This window comes from Mus musculus, chromosome 16, assembly GCF_000001635.26.
Source record: "Mus musculus strain C57BL/6J chromosome 16, GRCm38.p6 C57BL/6J".
Lineage (NCBI taxonomy): Eukaryota > Metazoa > Chordata > Mammalia > Rodentia > Muridae > Mus > Mus musculus.
This window is the reverse complement of record NC_000082.6, coordinates 23,244,098-23,267,477: the sequence shown is the minus strand read 5'-3', so window position 1 is coordinate 23,267,477 and position 23,380 is coordinate 23,244,098. Positions and strand designations below refer to the sequence as shown.

At 47.6% G+C, this 23,380-nt stretch overlaps 1 protein-coding gene across 6 annotated transcripts in view; it reads right to left on the bottom strand.

Annotated features, from left to right (window-relative positions):
* The window catches only part of St6gal1 (beta galactoside alpha 2,6 sialyltransferase 1), a 135,622-nt gene that overhangs the window by 92,873 nt on the left and 19,369 nt on the right, over positions 1-23,380 (bottom strand). For 4 of the 6 annotated variants that reach the window (XM_006521876.4, NM_145933.4, NM_001252505.1 and 1 more), the window contains exon 2: positions 10,377-10,519. The gene's annotated coding sequence lies outside the window, so the exon portion shown is untranslated. Of the gene's footprint in view, positions 1-4,401; positions 4,479-10,376; positions 10,520-16,573; positions 16,679-23,380 lie in introns of those variants that run through there. The other 2 variants (XM_011245848.1, XM_006521875.3) reach the window with 2 other exon arrangements.

The window sequence follows — 23,380 nt, the reverse complement described above, 5'->3', positions numbered from 1 at the left end:
GTGTGTGTGTGTGTATGTGTGTGTGTGTGTATATATATATATATATATATATATATATATCCCTGTCTCTCATTTTCTCTCTGCCTCCCCTCCTCGTCCACACTCTTTTATTTATTATGTATTGATTTTGAGAATACACGTGTAAGTGTGTGGGCCACAACATTTGTGTGGAGGTCAAAGGACAACTTGTGGAATTTAGCTTCTACCATATGAGTCCTGAAACAGGCTCATTTTGGGCTTGGTAGGAAAAAGGTTTTCCCCACTGAGCCCTCTCTGAATCATTCTTCTAACCTGGGCTATTTTCACGGACCCTCAGTCAAGCTGTCCAAAAATTTTATACTACAGTCTAAGCCAGCATGGTGGCAGCGCTCTGGATCTAAGCCAGCATGGTGGCAGCACTCTGGATTCAGCAGAGTGCTGAAGAGAGCTATGAGCATACTCCACAACGGAAAAAGATGGCTATTCCCAAAGGCAGGGTTTCAGAGTCCTCTGGTAGTATCCTTGGGTACCAGCCAGTGAAAGGCTGGACGTGGGTAACCTTGTAGAGCAGTCTGTATTGAGAAGGAAAGGTCCTGAAGGGCCAGACATTGGGTCTGGCTACAGACATCACCCAAGCACAAAGCCTCAAAATCTCCCACATCCCACAAGGGCTCTGCCTGCTGCCCACAGCCAAGGCCTAAAACCCCAGGTCAGAACCACTTCCTGAAGGAGCGTCCTGACTCTCAGACTGCTCACTCACATGGCATCAGCTTCCTGCAAGAATCTGTGACTTCACATTTGCTGGTCTCAGTATTCAGGTCTCTCTCTTTAGACAACATACGGAAGGGTGCGGACTAGGCTCCCGTGTTCCCGGCGCCTGGCACGAAACCAAGGTGTGCCACTATATGAGTAAGAGATGCTCTCCCGAATGGCCGGGGTGAGGCATACATTCAGTTCTCTTCCACCAGCCCTGCCCTGCGTGTTCACGTAGCGGCACCTGAAGGAGAAACAGCCAAGTAGCAAGTATTTGGCTTGAGAGAGCCAATACTTGAAAGAGTGAACACTCCCCTGGGGCCACTCCCTACCACCACCCTCAATCTGCCTCCTCTCTGCCCATGAAGCAGCTGTTACTCTTACCTCCCTCAAAGGGAAGGGTGCCAGAACCCAGACTGGCCAGAACAGACTGTCTACACCCCTTCCCAGCCATCCCTGACAGGCAAAAGCGGGAGAGGTGGGATGGCAGTCTACAGTCAAGGTTACCTCTGCAAGGCCAGTGGCTGAGAATCTTAGCACTAGTAAGGTCACATGCTATCCCACAGGCTAGGGACGTGGACACTGAGCAAGCGGCAGGCTCAGAAACACAATTGTGTCACCCTGATGGGTACGGTATATGGAACCAAAGCTCCGCTCATACTTGTACAGAGTGGGTCCCGTCAGGTCTCCAAGAAAGCTCACATTCTACCCGGAGATGCGTCCTCTGCCATCAACCCTGTTTTGTATCGAAAATACCCAAACTGTTCTTGCTCCAGGAAAAAACTGGCAACCAATTCTCTTCCCTTGTGAATTCCTAGGGGGAGGCCTGTGACCTTTCAGATGCACAGCAAGGTGCTCACACTGTAGGGACTTGGCAAGAAAAATCTAGCTAGCACTCAGGTAGAGTAGAAGGACCAAGGCAGCTGCCGCATTACAATGGGGTTGCAACGGCTACCTGTTTGCTAGCTGTAAAGTCTTTCTGCATGCCTGCTTCTCAGAGTACAAATGTTGGCATCATGCCCATCACACAGTTGTGACGGCGAACTAATCGAGTGAACGGGAAGACAAACTCAGTGCCCATACCATGAGCACATTGCCAGTGCTACCTGCCTATGTTCTTTCTCCAGGGTGCAGAAGCTGCCAATCTGCCTAGAAGCAAAGAGAATAGACAATACTGGGTTTAAGGTGGGCCTGAGGATGGGCAGCTGCCCTTGGCATTGTCAAACCAAGACACACTGAGAAAACAGGCTCCCTGGGGCCAGTTCCAGAGGAACAGATGCTGGTAGGCTGGTACTGGGGAAGGGCAGGGTGGGGCCACATTAAAAAGCACTCTTTGCTCATCTGTGGAGAAAGGGGAAAGACAGTCCTCCCTGGAAAAACACACAGCTCTATGAAATAGCTTAGCCACCCAGAACAATGAACCAGGGCAAAGAACAGAGGGACCACGTCCAGGGCAGTTCTGGACGTGGTGGAAGAGGAAAGCCACCACCAGATGCGTCTGCTCCCCCACTGGAGGGCACACAAGGCTGCACCTGCAGACAGACCCAGACTAAGACGGGGCGGACGCGAGAGTGCCGGTCAGTGTGGTAAAGAGGAGCTACCACAACAGTTGTTAGTGAAGCAAACTAGCGCACACACCCCTGAAGTGGTCGGGGAGGAGCAGAGGGTGTGCAATGGCCATCACTCTACCAAACATCCTGGCAGTCTCTTAAAAATTAGACGTTCGCCATAGAACTCACTGTTTCTAGTTCTGGGCACTTGTCCGAGAAAAAGAAAGAAGAAAAAGAAACCTCATGTTCACACAGAAGCCTGTGACTGCTGACATCAGCCCTATTCTTAACACGCCCCAGCCTGAGAATATTAAAATATCCTTCAATGGGTGAAGGGCTACAGTGGTTTGGATGAGAAGTCGATCCCCCACCAGCTAAGGTACTTGAACACTTGGTCTCAGGTGGCAGGTTATGAAACCTTTCAGAGAAGTGATCTTCCTGTCAGAAGGGGAAGGTTTTGAGAGCTCACAGGTTTACCCCGCTTCCAGTTCACTCTGTGTTTCCTTTGTATGGTTGAGATGTAATCTCTCAGCTTCCAGTTCCTGCCAAGTGTACCTGCCGCTGGCTGCCAGGGCATCCCTACCAATAGGAACTCCAACCCTCTGGAATCATAAACCAAAATAAACTGTCTTCCTTAACTTGCTTTCTAGTCGTGGAGTTTGATCACAGCAACAGATAACAAATACACAGTTTAGGGTGGTGAATGGCCATACAGTGGAATAGTACTCAGCCATGAAAAAGAGAAACTTAGAGATGGAGTCAACATCCTCCGTGGGCTTGAAGGGCTTCACAATGAGTGTCCAAAGTGCTTCTCATCAATTGTGTGTTGTGCTAGACAAGTATCTAGGTGGAGAACAGGGAGGAACCAGTGCAACGTCAAAGGCAGGTGGGGGGGGGGGAGTGCAGAGTAGGTGGGAGGGAGGGAGGAGGTGCTCTGTGGTTAGGGAACACTTCTGAATCCCAGCCGCAGTGGTGGTCACACGGGGCTCTACAGAGAAGATCTGAGCACAGCCTGCTCAGCACAGCAGTTTCAGGCACACGCCCCACACAATAATTATACAAGATGGAGCCACTGGAGAAACCACGGTTGTGTTCTCCTGGACCCACCAGTAGAGCTTTCTGTGGATTCTGTAATTATTCTGAAACAAAACAGATGTAAAGGCAGGAGTGCCCAGCCAGCAATCAGGGAACGCTAGGATTATAGACCACACTCCTGTACTCCAAACTCCAGTCCTCAAAGCAGATCCAACCTCCTGTAACTCTGAATGTAGTGTGAGCAACTCTCTGCTCAAGGCACCCTCCGCCACTGCACACTGCCAACTTCCCGTGGAGCCAGCATTCTCCCCCAAGACACTTCCTGCCTTAGGACTGCTGCTCTCCTCCTACCAGAATGTGCGCCATTACTTATTCAACTAGATTATAATTAACGTTTCTTGTTGGTATCTCCAATTCAATTTTTTATAAAACTTTTTTTTAATATATAAAAGGCCAGAAATGTGAGCTGAAACTTCATTTAAGGAAATATGTAGATAGCTGGTGCATTCCACGAAATGAGGTCGAGTAACGAGTATCTGGAAAGAAAGCCAGACACCGCAAGGTGGACATCCCAGTGAAAGTGGCTAAAGTTAAGATCACCTGGCAGACTAAAGGGAAAAAATGAAAGAAAGTGGCTGGTCCTAGCAATGGTGGAGGAGAAGGCTTCTTGTAGGTAAAAGGGCAAGCATAGCCAGGGGCAGGGACATCTGGGAGAGTCCGGAGTAGACATGACCAGACTGAGCTGGGCCATGTGGGGAGAGATGGAGAACCAGATGCCGTGGCCAGGAACCCCAAAGGACAAAGTACCCAAAGAATTGGATTTTAGAAAAGAGCAGCCCAGCCCCCTGAGTTGAAGAATTCCGGGTAGGAAGCAGTGCATGCCAGCCAGGAGGACCCTGTAACAGGGCACTGAGTGATCCAGGGAGAGTCCAGCAGTCACTCTCCGATTTGATATGTTAAATAGGCACCTGGCCACTGGTCCCCAGAGTTCAAAACCTGACGCAGACAAGGACTGACAAGGAGGCAGAGGGCCTGCAAAGACAGGAGAAGTTTGCAGCTTCCTGAAAAGCAGAGGTAGACCTACCTTACAACACAGCCGGTCTCTGCCAGGGCTCCTCACAAGGGAAATCTATGTATATGACTATATAAAGACTTTTTTTCTTACGCTTTCCAAATGCTTAGCAACTTTAATAGCTGCAAATTAAAAACAATCAAATATTTGCCTAAAGGTAGGTGGTTAAGCCGTGAGACATCCACACCCCTTTAGCAATAAAGGAAGAGATGCTGGTTCAGTCAATAGAGGCCAACAAGGGGGGGGGGCTGCGGGGGGAGGGGAGTGCGGGGGGGGGGGGTGCGGGGGGGGGTGCGGGGGTTGCGGGGGCGTTGCCGGGGGGGTTGCGAGGGGGTTGCGGGGGGGGGGTTGCGGGGGCGGGGGGTCGCGGGGGGGTTGCGGGGGCGGGGGGGGGGTGCATGCAACAGAAACCCAGCTTCCTGTGGTCTTAGGAAATGCAGGCTGAGGTGGGAGGGAGACAGAAAGGGGCAGGAGGGAACAAAGCACAGGAAGAGATGTGGAGATGGCCCCAATGCTTGTGAGCATTGATGTGATCCACAGGCAGATACATAGGCCACAACTCCTCCAAGTTGTGCAATTTAAATATAGGTAGGTTATGATCTATCAATCAGTCCTAGGTAAAGGTGCAGTGGAGCATGATAATGCTCTTTTGTCCCCCACTTAATCAGCTTGAAGGAGAAAAGCCTTATTTTACATAATACTACTAGTCTCCACTCAGGTAGGAACCCTGCAGCCTATCAGCAGGAGGAAGCTGACTCAGAAAGCCTCCAGGGCCTGGCCCGACCTGCAGCTGTCATCAAGTCAGTCTCAAGCATGGGTGTGCTGCTTAGTCTCAAGGCTGAGCACGAACTGTCTCTGTGTTGTGAGGACTCATGGTGAGCCTTAGGCAGCAAATCCTAGCAAAAGCAGACACAGGAACATCTGAACAAAGAGAGTGGGGAGCTGGGGGACAGGGCACTTCTCTGGTAACTAAGATGTCACCTCCCTATCCTAGGTTGTCATTGCAACAAAGCCCACTGCAGGCCAGGCCAGGAAAGTGGCAGTGCTGGCCTCCAGGCCAGCATTCCGTTTGGCCAGGAAGGTTTGATGAGACAGACCCTGGTCAGTCAGGAGACCAGACTCCTGTTCCACTTAAGTAATAAACAAGGCCCTCCCTCTTTCTGGGTCTCTACTTTTTCCAAGGAAGGAGGCGAAGGAGCTCTTTCGACCCTAGCTTATGTTCTCTGAGCATCCTGCAGAGCGAGCGGAGCTTTTCATCCTTCTCAAGTGACTTGGATGCCACTGTCAAAAGGAGTCTTGATTCTCTGTGAAACCACACCCCACAACCTCACCACCCCAGCTCAGGGCAGAGCACTCTTCAGTCCAGCAGTGCCTTTCTAGACAGCTCCTGACACTCTGCCGCATCCCCTCAGTTGGCCCTCTTCCCCATGTATCCTAGTTAAGGGTTTCTATAGCTGTGTTAGAAAAGCATGGCCGACAGCAGCCCGAGGAGGGAAGGGTTTATTTCACCTCCACAGCACAGTCCATCATCAGGGGAAGCCAGTGCAGGAACAGAGCAGGAACCTGGAGCTGATACAGAGGTCACAGAAGGGATGATGCTCACTGGCTTGCTCCTCATGGCTCAGCCTGCTTTCTCACAGAACCTAGAACCACCAGCTCAGGGGTGGCCCCACTCTCAGCGAGCCAGGCCCTGCGTGTCAATCATCTATCATGAAAATGCACTCAGGACTGCCCAGACCCCAGTCTAGTAGGGACATTCTCTCACTTGATGCTCTCTCTTCTAAATGACTATAGCGTGTATCAGGTTGACATAAAACAAGCCAGCACTGCATGTGTTGCTTAGTGTGCTCGTCATAGACCAAACACTTCAAACTAAGATTAGGGGTCTGGACACCCTGGAATGCACAGTACCTTCAGAAGTAGTTCCTGCCTTTAGAGTCTTTGAAAGACAAGCCGGAGGTGTATAGCTCTAGCAAGGAGGGCCTATGTCCTATATGGTCTTGTTTCCAGAAAGTTCCTCCCCTTGCCCTTGTTAAGTCTGTGTGCCCAAGGCTGGGCCAGAATGGGCTATTTGGCTGCCATATAGTAGACACTCAGTAAATAGCTACAAAAATAAATCGAAGTCTTCTTGCCTGGGATATTTTCTGAACAGGACTCTAATAGCCCAAGAAATAAACCTGAGGGTTGAAATGAAACCAAGAAGCTTCCATAAAACAAAGAACAATCGCTGGAGTGAATGGACAGCCTGCAGAATGGGAAGAAGTCTTGGCCAAGTATATATACCTCAGGCAACAAATGTTGTGTCAATGAATGTGCCAGTGAACTGAACAGGCAGCATATATATTCTAAAATGTTCAGCATCCTTAGCCATCAGGGCAATGCAAATTAAAAGCTAGTTTGAAATTCCATCTCATCCAAGTCAAGAAAACAAACAACAAGTTCTGGTGAAGATGTAGGGGAAATGAACCATAATTGTCCACAGATGAGTGTGCAAACTAGGATAGCCATTGCTGAACCCATATGAAGGTTTCTCAGCTAAGTGACATAGAATTACCGTGTGAGTCAGCTACACCCGAAAGGGTCGGCCAACACACCAGAGAAATGCCTTACGTATCTATGTTTATAGCAGCACCCTTCACAATACCAAAGAGAGGGAACCAGCAAGATGCCCATCAACTGAGGAAAAGATAAAGAAAAGGAGGTCCATCTACACGATAGAATTCCATACAGCCATTTAAAAAAAATCATTAAAATAGATAGAACTGGAAATCGTTGTGGTGAGCTAAATAGCCAGATTCGAAAAGACAAATAGCCTTATGTTTTCTCTCGTACATAGACCGGTCCTCCAATCACAGAGGAAAACAAAACCTGCATCAATTGTCCTTTGTAAAGAAATCTGAGCCAGCATTTGGGAGGTAGAGAGAGGTGAATTTCTGAGTTCGAGGCCAGCCTGGTCTACAGAGTGAGTTCCAGGACAGCCAGGACTACACAGAGAAACCCTGTCTCAAAAACATAAAAGAAAAAGAAAAAGAAAAAGAAAAGAAGAGAAGAGAAGAGAAGAGAAGAGAAGAGAAGAGAAGAGAAGAGAAGAGAAGAGAAGAGAAGAGAAGAGAAGAGAAGAGAAGTCTGAGAGCTCGGGAGAGGCAAACCCTATTTCTAGTCAGCAGGAAGGGTTGGGAGGTTACAGTGGGCCCATCTCCTGGGGCATTGCATGGACACACTGCAGGAAGCACAGTCTCCCAGATCTAATGTTCTCTCCCAGTACAAAGAAGAGCCCCCTGGGAGATCTGCAAACTCCAGGGCCCTGGTTCACAAGCATTCCGAAGTAGAGTGATACTCCCTTGGGGGAGGAAATGCTTGCAGGCACTGGCCTGGGAACCCCTGCCTTGATGACCACTTGCTGTGAGGGACACTTGGCAGCTCTGAGAGCTTTTCTATAACCATGTCTCCTTATCTGAGACATGGGTGGGTGCAGACACAGCGCCAGAGGGTGCAGAGGTAAGAAGAGGGCACACAGATAGAGCAGAGAGCATGGCTGCTCAATCCTTTCCTAACTCACAAAGATTCCTCCGTCCTTAGAATAAAACCTTCTCCACCTGCAGCAGCGTCAAGAAGGAAAACCAACTCCCTGGAGGAAAGAGGCTTAAGTCCGAGAAAACTAGAAGCTGTTTCTGAAAGGTGCTGGGGCTTTGGCAACCTTCCAGAGGCAGAGCTAATAACTGGAGATCACGGACATGTTCCAGTGCTGGTCACATACAAGAGCTCAGGGGTCAGGCAGCCTCAGGGCCCAGGCCCTTCCCCCATTCCAGCGTCTTCCTCCAGAACCTCCCATGGCTTCACTTCAAGGGCTGACACCCAGCTGCTAGGCAGTCTGGATCCCTGACTGCTCTGGGCTTTCCTACCTTTCTAATTTCCTGAACCACAAAGGGAAAGTGGCATGTCACCAATGTCTCACCCTGTCTGTCCCTAAGCCCCTTTTTTTAAGGGACATGCGAGCAAGAGGTATAACCAGAAGACTGAGAAAGGAGGAGAGGGCAGAGGCCAGGACTCCATTATGCTAATTTAATTAGTTCTAATCTGCTGGCAGCAGGGCCTTGAAGAGAGAAAAGAGGCTTTTGTTGAAACTTGTTTGGTAGGAAGTCACCCTCCCCCTCCCTCAGAGATTATGAGTGAGCCCTGACTGGGGTCCTGGAGTTGTCAAGTCTCCTTTTCACACTTCTCTGACCAGCCTCTCAACTTTTCCAGAAGGAAAATGCACCCCAGATGTTGGTCAGTAAATGGAGGGTTTTCTTCTGCTGTTATGAAAGGGTATCAATAATTCATAACCTCACACACACAACACACATACCGAGATGTCAGTCAGAGAGAGAAATGCAGCCCGTTTCTCTCCATTAATAAACCAAGGTTTTCTGGTGGCCTAATTCCCTCCCTGCAGCAGACAAGAAGCCTCACAGTATCAGACATTGCCATTATGTAGCCGGACCCTGACAGCTACCCATGAGACCAGACCGCACTCGGCTTGTGTTTACTGAGCACCGAGTCTCCACAGGGGAAGAACGTTAAACCCACTGGTACAGCCTTGCCTGGCAGGAGCAGGACCCCAAACCTGATCCCCAGCACCACCAAAAGAAACTCTTCCAGAAAGAGCTTTGTAGCTCCTCCAGTTTCAACAGCAACACATCACTCTCCCACAACGGTCCATTCTAAGCTGCAAACTGGTTTGGATTATTTTTGTCTTGTATTTGGGGGGTTTGGGGAGGGGTGATAGTGTATTGTTTCTAACTATTTCTAACAACCAGTTTGTAAAATCTCAAAGTTTGAGAATGAGACATGGAAGGCTTCTGTGACAACCTCTCCACCCCCCCTCCTCCGCCCCCCCCCCCAAGCCGTCCGAAAAACAAAAGAAACAGTCTAGACAGGAAGCCATTGAAGAGAACTCTTATGTGATAAGGATGCTAAAGTGTAGCTCTTCACAATTGGCTTCTGGCTGAGTGCTAGTAGGGAAGGACTCAGTTTTCTTTAAGGGGCTGGCCTCTGGGAGTTTGACCATGCTCCAGTGAGTATAGGGGTAACACAGCCAAATTCTGTATTTCTCCTCCTCCTCTTCCTCCTTTTTCTCCTCCTCTTTCTCCTTGTTCTTCTTCTTCTCCTCCTTCTCCTCCTCCTCTTCCTCCTCCTTCTTTTCCTTCTCTTTCCCCTCTTCCTCCTTCTTCTTCCTCTTCTTCCTCCTCTTCCTCTCCTTCCTCCTCCTCTTCTCCTTCTTTTTTCTTTTGGGGGAAGTCACAAAGGTAGGGGGACCTAAGAGGACTATGAAGTGAATGTGTTTGGGGTTTGTGAAATTGCCCCCAGGAAAACAATAAAAATATTATGTTGGAAAAAAATTCCTGGATGCTTAGAAGCAGCTCGGGAGAGTTTCTAGGTGAGAGGGGAGCTCTCCTGGCCCCTCATGGAATCATCCCTCCACTTCCATGTAGAAGGGACCAGCATCCTGCAGTAGTTATTCTAAGAGGGAGCCTAACAAAGCACCGTTTTTAGACCCTGCTTTATTTTCTTCCAAATTGCTAAGAGTACTTAGCTAGATTTATTAAAATCACATTTGATAAACCTACTGGAAAGCTTTGCCATAACCTCCCTGCATAATGTCTGTTATCTGTACTTCCTGGGTTAGGAAGTGCATGTCGAGGAGGCAGGGATGCACACAGTTGTGTTTCCTGGGGGGGCTCACTTTCCTGTGCAGAACAGCACAAAAGCATCCATCCAAGTCCGCTATAGTCTTACCTTCAGGATAACTTCACTCTCTTTAGGGTTCAAATCTCCTTAGCAATGGAGAAAGTGGAAGTTCCTGTGCTAACAAATCAAAGCCTTTGGCCTCCACTGACCTTGCCTCTGTGTAGCTGAGATGGGAGCAGATGGCTGGAACTGAAAACAACTCCCTCCTCCCGGAGCCTTAAGAGAACTGCCATCATCTTTTCCCAAAGGGCTCTTACCTCAGCATCCGGCTGGAAAGTGGGTACCAGGTATTTGGGGAAGGCTCAAGGGGGCCAGTTCATTTCAGTTGACTTCCGGGGCACTGATAACTTCTCTCTCGGGCGCTGGCTGTGGAGCTTGGCACAGCTGGCTCTACCCCTGCCTGCAGAGGAAAGAGAGAGTGCAAGCTGAAGCCAGAGCATGGGGTAAATACCATGTGGGAGTGAGCACCCTCCCCACACACACCTGTGCTCCCTCTCCCTCTGCCCTGCCCCAGCAGCTCCCACCTCACAGTCCCTTGCAGAGCATACTCCTCCCCGGGAAGAAGCCAGCCTCCTCCCAAATGGCTTAAGCTGGCCATCTGTTCACCCCTGTCCACTTGCTTGTGCCCAGTCTGAGTAACAAACTGAGTAAAGCAAACTTTACTAGAGCCGCGGAATCCTGATGCTACTCAACATTAGCATGAAGAAAGGCGAGGTGAGAGACACATCCTCAGATCCAGCCCAAGTCCAGCATCCAGACAAAGCTCTGTTGCTCTCATGAAACGTGCTCAGTCTCCCACCAGAGTAACTGTCTCTGCCGTTAGACGTGTGAATGCACGTTCTCATTCATTCTGGAAGCATTTCGGACTGGGTCTGAATTTTTAATCCATAGGCTACGTCTGAGAAGATAGAGTGAATTTTTAATGTAACTGCATTTGACCTTGCGCCAAAGAGATTTAGGTTCCACTTAGACATTTTAAAAAAACACAAAATGTAGCCGGGTGGTGGTGGCGCACGCCTTTAATCCCAGCACTCGGGAGGCAGAGGCAGGCGGATTTCTGAGTTCGAGGCCAGCCTGGTCTACAACATGAGTTCCAGGACAGCCAGGGCTACACAGAGAAACCCTGTCTGGAAAAATCAAAACCAACCAAACAAACAAAAAAACTACACATGATAGGAATACACTTTCTGTTAGCATTTCCTCTAGACTCTGCCTAACAGTTACCCAGGTACAGGCCTGACTCATGTATAAAAGCTCTGTGTGTGTGTGTGTGTCTGTCTCTGTCACTCTGTCTGTCTGTCTGTCTCTCTCTCTCTCTCTTCTCTCTCTCTCTCTCTCTCTCTCTCTCTCTCTCTCTCTGTCTATCTGTTTCTCTCTGTCTCTGTCTCTCTCTATCATTTTTCCTCTCCGCAAATGTCCCAGGCTGTCCTCTTCCCTTCCTTCTCTCTCTCTCTCTTTCTGTCCTCCTCTGTCCCCTTTCTTTCTCTGGCTCTACTCCCTTCCCACACCCCCTTCCCATGTCCCAAGTAAACTTCCTTTTATACTAGACCTGTCTTATGGCTGATACCTCAGGGAAACGCCTCAGCACAGACCCTGCTAAGACACCCCTCCCTTCATATCATACCTCATTTTATAAAACATATGGCTTTCTGATTCTTGTTTTATCTTTGTCAGTCACTTTTTTTAATAAAGATGGTAATGGGTGAGGTGTGGTTTAATTTGAGTCCTCACAGTGTTCTGCGGTGCCATTTAATGGCTACATACTATGTATGTGTCCCTGAGTCCCCTGTGATTCTCATGCAGTGCCCTACCATAAATTCTATGAAGCATTCAAAGGTTGACATTTAAGCCCCCACTAATTCTTTTCGTGCTAGTTACAAATATTTGAAACTGCATCACCCCCACACTCCCAAACAATAAAGCTTTAGAGATACATCACAACAAAGAAGTGAAAGACCTCTACAACAAAAACTCTGAGATACTGAAAAAGGAGACCAAAGAAAATATTAGACAACGGAAAGACCTTCCATGCTCCTGGGGTGGCAGAATTTATGTGGTCAAAATGGCTGTGCTACCAAAGTTAATTTACTAACATCCTATCTCACAAGTTCAGGGAAAGAAACAATTCAAGAATTCACATGGAACCACAGAAGGCCATGAACAGACAAAGCAATCCTAGAGAGTCAGGCCATAACTGGAGCTGTCACACACAATGCCTGGCATCAGATTATATACTACAGTGCTGCAATGATAAAGACGGGCGTCCAAATACACATGAAGACCAATGCAATAGAACAAAGGATGCAAAAATCACTGCTACACTGTGCCTACCTATGTTTTGGCAATGGATGTAAAGACATGCCAAGGGGACAAAGAAGATAGCCTGTTCAACAAACAGGGCTGGCAATGCTGGGTTTCATTGGCAGAAGATGAAATTAGAGCCATGTCTCCACCTTAGACAAAACTCATTGCAAAGTGGATCAAAGGTCTTTATTTAAAACCCGACACACCTCAGGATCTAGAAGGAAACATAGGGAATGCTCTTCATCGGGGTAAGCAAGAACTTTTTAACCAGAGCACCAATAGCAAAGGAGCTAACCCCTAACTATTAACAGATGGAGCTATTCGAAAATCAAGTTTCTGCCCAACAAAGGGATCAGTCAGCAGGGCACACACAGCCCACAGAATCTTCACCAGTTACACTTCAGAAGCTAATAGCCAGAATTATGAAGAATTGCATACACTGAAATCCAAGAAAACAAAATTGCCAATTAGCAAATAAGCAAAGGAACTGAACAGATGGTTTTTTGAAAAAGGAAAAAGAAACGCAAAAGGGCCAATACATATTTTTCAAAGTCTTCAATCTCCCCATCGGGAACAATGAATTAAAACGACTTTGGGATACCATCTAATCCCAGTCAGAATGGCTGCCATCTACAAGTCTGACAAGTGTTGGAGAGGCCATGGGAGAAAGGAATCCTTGTTCACTGTTGGTGGGAGTGCAAATTAATACAGCCATTGTGGAAATCAGTTTGAATATTTCTCAAAAAAAAACTAAAAATAGAACTACCATCTGACCCAGCTGTTTCACTCCTGGGCACACACCCAGGACTCCTGGCCTTCCCATAAAGATGTCTGCACGTCATTTTCCTTGCTGCTTTGATCACCATAGCAAACAATTGGAACAACCTATCTGTTCATCAACAGATAAATGGATAATGGACATATGGGGTGTGTGTGTGTGTGTGTGTGTGTGTGTGTGTGTGTGTGTGTGTGTGTGATATATGATATACATATCATATATCATATATCATATACATACATATACATGTATCATATGTAATATATATCATATATACATACATATATGGAAGCCATAATTCATTCCTTAAACCACAGTCTTGGAAACCAAATTGCTGAATCAAAGACTTTCCAAATTGCTCAGGTTTCTGCATCCTGGAAATATGCAACCCCTAAGGCCACCATGCTAGGGAGGAGTTCGCCCCTCCTCCACAGCCACACCAGTGGAAATGAATATGGGTTAGCAGAAGTCTGGCTTTCTTGTGCTCCCAGCAAGCTCAGCTTCGGTCTAAGATGCACGGGGAGGGGATGCCTGAGAATGAACAAGCAAGAAGTGAGAAAGCCATGCAGGGCAGGAAAGGGGCAGTCCAAACACAAAGCCAAATGTACCGGTGAAGAAAAAGTCTTAGAGGCAACGAAAACCAAGGGCCATTCCCCGACAAGACAGGGGTAAACGGAAGCAGGAACCTGAAGCTGGTCTTGCCGTGTGCAGGGCTGGAAGGATCAAGGCTTCACAAGGATTAAGGCAGAGTACAGTGAACAGTAAAAGCAACAGGTGATACCAAAAAAAGAGTTGCTGGAGGCCTTGGGAACCTTGCTGCTGTGTATAATTAATGTTAACAAAACACCAGAAGGCAGCCAGAGACTCTGGTGTGAAGGCGGGCAGCCAGCTCAGAGAGCTGCAAGCTCACAGCCAGCCAGAGATCAGCACCAGGTCCTTCAGAAAGGGGCCTTCCCCAGGACAAAAGAGCCCTGGGCAGCTGGCTCGCCAGCCTCCTTCATGGGGAAACACACACACACACACACACACACACACACACACACACACACACACACACACGTCTTCTCTGTAGTCAGCCTTCTTGCCATCTTTGATTCTAAGTTTTATTTAGTGATTGTCACATTTTATTTAGTGAGAGATAGGTAAATAATTCACCAGGTGATCTATCCAAACAAATGGTGGGATTTTTGAGACCCAGACATCACCAGCAAGAGACCCACTCCCCCCCCCACCCCGTTTTCCTAGTTGACTATCCCTATATACCCATCACCGGAGCCCCAACAGCTGGAGGCTCCTAATGGGTTGTGGACTCCCTGGGGGCTTTGCAAGCTCTTAAGTAAATACCTTACTGGGCTTCCAACATTCCTGACCTATACCTATACACGGCACTCACTCCTGGGCCCGTCCTAGTTTATGATGGATATACTCTAAGGATAATTAAATAAAGTAGGCTGACCAGATATTGTTTCAAAGATTGAGAGTAGGCCTTAGGGTTAAAGAAAAGTAGCAGGAACCTGTGCTAGGCAAATGACACACACATTATTGAAGAAGGAACAGATCAGACCCAGAGACAGTACACGCTCCGTGGCCGCAGTAGTTAGGAAGTCTCTATGTTCATCCTGACTATCTTTTGAAAAACCTCCTTTTGATGGAATCTGTGTGAAATGAATGCACTACCCCAACAAAACAGTCTCTCCGGGACTCTATGTCTGCAGCGACCACAGGCTGTGAACCAACTGGAGTTGTACAGCCTGCTGAGGCTTTCTGCGCACCATGAGCAGGTTAGTGGTCCACTGGAGTAACCCCTCATCATCCCTAAGCAGCCCATGTGAGCGTGTGTCCCCTTGTCTCCAAGCAGCTGACTCCCAACCCTATCTGTCTCTCCCAGAAGCTCCCACCAATGACCCTTCAGATCGCACGAGGGTAGCCAAGGCTTTCCCGTGGGTATGTTCTGTTTGAATATCCCCACCTCATTGTACAGTCCACCCTGCCTTGCTACTCTGACAGCAACTCAGCCAGTCTCTCTTTTCTCCCACCCAGAAGCCCCCAGAAGACAAAAAGTCTAAGAAAGGGGCTGCCCTGGGGTCACTTGCCTTCTGGAATGCTTCCTCTAAACTACTGATGGCATGAGGTACGGACCACAGACCACAGTCAAGGTCTCAAGAGCCGTGCCAACAACCCAAGAAACCTACAAACTGACCAAGAACTTAGCCTGAGAATTTCCCGTCTCAGCCTCACGAAGCAGAACAATGCTAACAAGTCCTGTTTACAGTCAGGCTGGCCTGTCACAGGTGTGGCACAGAGACCAGGTCCCTGGCATTGAGGAGCAGCAACCGTGAGGCACAGGGAGCTAGAATAGAAGAGTATTCTGTTGACTATGGAGCCATTATTCCACAGTTTGGGAATGGGGGCAGTGTTTCTGATAACATTTGGGCATGCATGTAGATTTGCTAAGTGTTTTGACAAGATCCTTACACAGGAGATACCCCTAAGAGCTGAGCCCTGTAAATCTGAGCACTTAAGTCAAGTGAGAAGACACTATAACGGAAACTCTATATAAACATCTGCTAACATCAAGAGGCTTCTGGGATAGCCCTCTATCCCCTCTGTCCCCTCCACCCCTCCCAAGATGCATGCTCCCTTTAGAAGGTTCATCTGTTGAGGCCCCAGCCCAGCCCAGCATTAGGGGATTCCTATCTCAAACAAAGGGTTAGCTGCAGCTGTTCCCTGTGTGTTCTCTCTCTCTCTCTCATTTATCAGCTGCCATGCTAGGCACCCTGTTCCAATTGATTTCTCTATTCCTCACATACTCCTGTAAGGTAAGGCGTGTTCTGCTCATTTGCTGACAAAGTGACAAGAGATTTAGTAAGGAACCTAAGCACAGAGCTGAGAAGTGACTGCGAATCTCACAGGCAGACCTGCCTCCTAACAATCTCTGCTCACTCCAAGGGAGGAGCTGACATTAAATGGGAGCCGGGACAAAAGCCCCGGAGTGGAGCGGTTCCTAACACTCAGAGAGAAATGGCCCAGTTCATTTTCAGAGCATCAGCGAAGGTCACCTAACACACTGCCCTATGGAAAAGACCCCCACGGAGAAAATACTCAACCACACGGTGACCTCAGGTCTACATCGGTCACCCTTGCAATCTCAGCACCCATCTGGATACTTGAAACACTGAGCCCCCCTTCTAAGCAAAGCAGAGTCCATTTGTGACCCTTCTTGAGTTCCAGCAGGCTCAGCACAGTAGCAGCAGCCCCTGCCCACTCCCCCACCCCCCACAGCCTTGGTTCCTGCTGCCAAAGAAACGCCACCAACTTTCAACTCTTAGCTACTTCTATGCTCCTGCTGGCATATGTAAACCACATACTTACATGGCTCTTGTTTTTAGTATTAGGTGTTAGTCATGTACTTCCTATTATGCAAAAGAAAGATGTAGCTCTCTTTGAGCCCACATGCGTCTCCTAACAAAGTTACAGCACTCCGTTTAAGTAAGCCTCCGAGCGGCTCATTATGTGACCATGTGGTTACGCTCACAGTAGAGACATGTGATGTGTCTCAGCTTACTCCCTTCACACACAGCTCTCAACTGTCATTTCAGGAGTCCACAACCATCTCCTGTTTGAATGCTTGGTTTTCTGTATAAATCTCACTAATTCAGCCTACTCTTTTCCCCCCAAACCAGACAACTCATCAAAGTACAAACAAATACCGTTATGCAATCGATAGGCTTCTTGGGTTTTTGTTTTCTTGAAGCTCTTTCCTTCTGAAAATTTCTCTCCTCCTACACCAACCCAAACTAGTTTGCTTCAGGCATAACAGGCTATCTCTCCCTTTACTCTTTCTAGTTTACTCCCCGGTTAGAGGAGCAGATGCAGTCAGTGGCTCCTCTAAAGCCTCCGTGGGAGGCGAGAAAACTGGTGCTCCTTGCATCTGAGAACACCATTATTCCTCCCACAAGTCTGATTAATAGATTATTCTGAGTCTGGCAGAACGTCTCAGAAACAATATCCTCTTGAAGCTTTTCTTAACTTTTAAATGTATTTATTTATGTAGTGTGCGTGTGTGTGTGTGTGTGTGTGTGTGTGTGTGTGTGTGTGTGTGTGTGTGATTGACACAAAGGAATTGGTTTGGGGGACCCTGGGGATTGAACTCAGAGTGTCTGGGTAGATAGCAAGAGCTTTTATCCGCTGGACAGCTCTGGATTCAGTGGCTTTAAGCCAGAGTTAGCATCTTTCTGTTCTCACATAGAATCCGTTCAGGTCCCAGAGTTTCACTTCTCACCTATTTATCTGCATCCACTGGCCACACCCCGCCACTGTCCAGCTGTCGTCCGTCTGTTCATTCACTGCATGTCTTTTCCTCTTCTTCATTTGTACTGCTTTGTTCCACATGCTCGGTCACTTTTTCTATCTAGCAACCTACACCCTTCAGTTCTCTCTCCAGGTTTGTTTTCCTTTCATTGAAAATAGTTTTTCTCTTTGTAAAATATATTCAGACTATGGTTTCCCCTCCCCTACCTTCTTCAAGTTCCTCCCAAACCCCATCCCCCATCAGAATTCACACCAGTTCTGTCTCTCCTTAGAAAACATGGCATTAAGGAATAATAACAAGACAAAACAAAGAGAAGAGAAGGCTGTTTGTTTAGTGCTTTGTTTTATTGATTGATTGATTGATTGAGATAGGTCCTCTGGTAGCCAGGCTGGCCTGGTTGCTTGCTATGTAGCCGTGGATGCCCTTGACTTTGTAATCCTTACATGTCAAGTGGCCACTTTCAAGAGCTGAGCTCACAGGCGTACACAGCTCATGTGGTGCTGAGTCAGTGCCCAGAACCTCCTGCAGCTAAGTAAGAAGCACTCTACCAACTCGGCTACCTCCTGAGCCCTACACTTTTCTTGTTAGTTCTCTAACACTTTCTCCTTCTGTATTCCTGTTCTCTTGTTTGGTACATCCTAGTATTCCGGTATTCTAGAATAACCCACTCATTTTCCATTTCACAGCTTTCTTGATTTCGTTTTCTAGTACGGACCCTGTAGCTATTTCCTTCAGCTCTCAAGCTTTGAATTCCAAGAGTCCATTCTCCTCCTCTGAGCTCTCAATGCTGCATGCATCTCTCCCTCATCACCCTTTTACTTCTGAGTCTAGCATTACAGTTTAGGGGGTTGGTGGGTTCCACATCCCCAAGTCCTTAAGTTTTCCTCTGCTCTTTATAGTGCCTCAATTTCTCCAGGTTGTTGTTGTATCTCTGTGTTGTTGTTTATGTGTGTTGTTGCATTTCTGTGTTGCTGTTGTGTATGATGGTGGTGGTAGTGTATGTGTGTGTGTTGTTGTTGATGTTGCTGTTGTTATCTGTTGGTTTCTGTCTTTCACGTCTCAATTCCTCTCAGATATCTGACGTTCCTTAGACATCCTGTCAAATTCTAAAGTTAAGCACAAAAAGGACTTATTATCCACTTATTAGTGAGGACACACATTGCACATCCTTTTGGGGGTCTGAATTACCTCATTCAGGATGGTATTTTCTAGTTCCATTCCTTTGTCTGCAAAACTCAGGATGTCCTCATCCTTAATAGCTGAGTAGTATTTCATTGTGTAAATGAACCATATTTTCTGTATCCATTCTTCTGTTATGGGACATCTAGGTTGTTTCTAGCTTCTGGCTATCATAAATAAGGCTGTTATGAACATAGTGGAATACGTGCCCCTGTGGCCTGGTGGGGTGTTTTTGGGGTATATTCCCGAAAGTGGTATAGCTGGGTGCTGAGGACTGGGTGCTGAGGACTGGGTGCTGAGGACTGGGTGCTGAGATGGGAAGTCTTACCTCAGAAACACTGAGATCACTTTGTACATTTTATTGAGGAACTCCTAATATAAGAATCTGTATGCCTTTTACTCGGGCTGTCAAAGAGAGCATCACCTTGTCTAGCTAGTGTGGGTGGTTGGCCAGACTCACCATGGACCTGGAGGTACCTGCCCCCTCCTTCCCTCTGGGGCAGAACACCATGTCACACACAGCCTTCTCATTTGGGTCTTCTGTGTTAGACTTTGGTTATAAAAGATATATTTCTTTTATTTTATGTGTATGAGTGCCTTGCTCACGTGTATGTCTGTGAATCACAAGTGTGCCTGAAGCCCAGGGAGGTAAAAAGAGAGCATCATCCTGGAGTTACGGATGGTTGTGAACCACCATGTGTGTGCTGGGAATGAACTCAGGTCCTTGGCAAGAACACGTGCTCTTAACCGCAGAGCCATCTCTCTGGCCCCTCGTGACAGGTCCCAGTCATCTCTGAAAGCTTAATATGCTCTTGGAAATATCTTTAAAGGAAATATTACTTACCAAAATATGCATAATTTTATGTAAGTCCTCACCTCAATTGCACCAAGTAAGCTAACAATAAAACTTGATTTCTGCTTTGAAATTAATCATGGGGCATTCAACTTGTGTTTCTCATGCCTCCAGTCACATCCAGAGGGATTTTGTCTCTCAGTGGGGGCTGTTTGGTCTACAAGGCGTGGGAAACTGGGGCAGCTTAAGTAAGGGGCGAGTGCCATGAGGAGCAGACTTAAGAGAAAGAACAGCTGATGGTGTGGACACTGGGGAGGTCTCCCTCATCGCTCTAGTCTAGCAAGCTGTATCATTTTGAGAAAGTTACTTTGCCTCTCTGGGCCTTGGTCTCCTCACCTATAAACTGTGGGTTACTCTGGTTAACTCTGAAGTGATGCCGGGAGGATTTAGTTCAATTCCCTAGTGTTTTATTTTGGAACTGGGTCCTAGGAGACTAGTTATGGATAAGGAGAGATGAAATCCTCCCTTGGCCTCATAGAAAGAAATCCCTATTGGAAAACCACAGAGCGTAAGTCAGTCAGCTGGCCTTGTATGCTATAGGGAACAGCACAGCTGGCTAACAGGGCAGAGCCAAGTTTGAGAGGTTTAGAAAGCACAGATCACTGCTTTATATAAGGTTGGTGAATTATCTGTCAAAATGACACTCACATACAAGCCAGAAGAGGTGGAACAAAGCACAGGATTGTGGGGGTAGCGGGACAGCTTGGAGGGATCCGAGGCACAGAGGTTCTGAGGTTCTGTGTTTGAGGTACAGGCCTCAGTAAAGAAGCAAAAGGAAGAGGCACACCGTGTTGGGGGCGGGGGGGCAGATGTCGAAGAGCGCTTTACAGCTTTTGAAAAAAGAAATCACACGTTGCTGCAACTTTTGAAATGACAACTCTGGTGCTTTTTTGAAAATAAGCCATAGAAGCTAGAAATATAAGCAGGCCCAGGTACAAAATTATCCTGCAAATTAAAAATAGAGACGAGCCTGTCTTGAGTCAAACTTGGTGAATCAAATAACTAATCCATCTCTTGGCTTACTACAAAGATACAGCTGGCATGGTTTGCATTCATGGATGGGGACTGGAAGGATCATCTGGAAGGACTCTGGAGTTGTAAGTCCTAACTCAAGTCTACTGGAGGTGGCAGCTACTTCAGAAGACAGCAGCTCGGTTTCAGGTTTGTTACATTTGGGGTGTGTGCTACTCACCCAAGGAAGGTTTCCCAGTGGATGTTTAAGCATATAAGCATGGGATACAGGGGAAAGGTCTGGGACATAGATACCAAGAGAAAGTTGTCAGCATAGCAAACTGAATGAGATCAGGGACTGAGGTACAGAAGAGAGGCCACTGTGGGCCACTCCAAAGAGACCAGGTGACAATGAGCCAACCACAGAAAGTGAGCAAAGATGGCTAAAGAAGAGAGCAAAGAGAAGACGCCTTTAAAGTGGGATGGGACAAGCAATTACATGAGTCCTACAGAGAAACAAGACAAGGCTCAAGATGTGACCACTGCATTTGGCAGATGATGGATGGCCCAGATTGGTAGATGCTTGGGGAGACATAGGCTTAGGTGGGAGTGAGTGAAGAGAAGCAGCAGGACAGGAAGATACAGACGAATTTCACTAAAGGGCGTAAGAAACCAGAGGGAATGTACCATATACTCAAACGGTAGGATAGAGACAGGGCAGCCATTCAGAGATAGGTAGATGAATAGACGGTAGACGGTAGGTAGATCCATTATAGAGACGGGGCAGGGCAGGGGGAATATCACAACAGAGAAATAGTATTGCTGAGAGAAGGAAGAGCTGCCAGAGCCACACCCTTAATGAAGACAGAATAATATATATTCACGAATAAAGAGGGCGAGTCAGTAGGACTGCAGTGGTTTGGATAAGAGTGGCCCCCGTGGGCTCACGTATTTTAATGCTTAGTCACTAGGAAGTAGAACTCTAGGATGGTATTGGAAGGATTAGGGGGCGTGGAGGAAGTGTGTCACTGACGGTGGGCTTTGAGGTTTCAAATCTCCAAGCCAGGCCCAGGGTCTTTTCTCTCTTGGCCTACAGGTCAGAATGTAGCTTACACACTTCTCCAACATACTTGCCTGCCACCGTGCTCCCTGACATGATGTAAGGCTTAAAATCTGAAACTATGAGCAAGCTCCTAACTCTAAATGCTTTCTTTTTATAGTTGCCAAGGTCACAGTGTTGCTCTTAAGAGCAATAGAACGGTGACTAAGACACAGCAGCATCCATGGTAATGGGAAGGAATGAGGACCACGCGGACACAGCTCTGGTGATGGAGATGCATTAAGGTCTCATTATCGGTGTCTCCAAAAGCTCCTAAGTTGAATTCCTAACATGCAGTACAATGGCCTTAGAAGCTGGAGCTGATGAAGTCTGAAAGGCTCGTCACTGATGGTGTTAGTGTTCTTGTAGAAGAAACCCGAGTGAGCCAGCAGCTCTTACGTATACCAGCTGGGAACTAGGAAGTGATTTTCTCAATATCTTAATCGTGGCTTTCTCAACCTCAGTTGACACTGCTTGTTACAGTGACCTGAACTGACTAAGACACATGACACCAATGCTTCTCTTCAGGCAAATGTGAAGCAAGGTTGCTAGGTAAGAGTAAGACAGTAAACCCTAGGCCGTGTGGTTTCAGTGCATGCTTTTAATACCAGCACTTGGGAGACAGAAGTAGTTCCAGGACAACGTGATCTACATGAGCGAGTTCCAGGACAGCCAAGGCTACACAGAGAAACCCTGTCTCAGAGAGAGAGACAGGCAGACAGAGACAGAGAGACAGAGAACCCTAGCTATCAAGAAGGTGATGTGAGCCTTCTGAAGAGAAAGAAGAGAGCATAAAGAAGAGAGCAGACAGCAGAACAATGGTTCCTGTCCACGACTGCCTGGGGAACAACTGCCGAGTTTTAAGAAAAGGCTAGTGCCCAGAACCACCCTACAGAGACTTCAATTTCATTAGCTTAGGGCAGAATCGAGACTACATTGAGATATACTAACAGAAGCCAGAGGTAGGACACAGGACCAAGGAGATGGCATCTGAGCTAGGGAGACCAGCAGGATGGAGGTGAGTCACCATGTCTCGCCTTTATTTCCTTTGTGAGGCAGGCATGGTGCAGACTGGATTTAATTGGACCGAATTAGAGAAACACAAAGCCCTGTACTCTGCCTGGGCAGGGAGTGGAGCCCAGCAACTGAAGATGCCCTACATTTGCTCTTCTCCTCATCAGCTAAATGACCCGTAACAGCCTTGTAGATCTTATGTTTCTGTCTCAAATAACTCATCAAATGCCCGCCCCAGGGCGTGCGCCAAATTGTTAGTAGATTACTGAGACCTTGAATCCCCCAGTTCTTCTTGACATTAAATGCAGCCTGCGATGTCCCTGAACTTTCCAACAACAGCAGACATCACTCTTGCCCACTTTCTCTCTCTCTCTCTCTCTCTCTCTCTCTCTCTCTCTCTCTCTCTCTCTCTCTCTCTCTCTCTCTCTCTCTCTCTCTCCCTCCTGGATTGTGAAGCTCCTCCTGCCCACACTACCTGAATCCTGCTCTGCCTCTGGAAGCTCTGCATCTGTAGATCTTGTCTAATGATGAATCCCCAGGCCCCCACTCCTTTGGAAAGCCCCCCTCTGACCTGAACCCTGAGCTGACAAGTAGCCCATAATGTTCTCCTATAATCAACCTTGGCGGCATTCCTGCCAGTGTTGATCCACCAGCTGGGAAGAGGCTGTAGACCTTGTCCTAACGCAACCTAGGTGGACTCAAATGCCAGCAGGAGTAGATGCCCTAAAGGGTTGCTTGTCAAGGAAGCCACTACCTCATGATGTCTAGGGC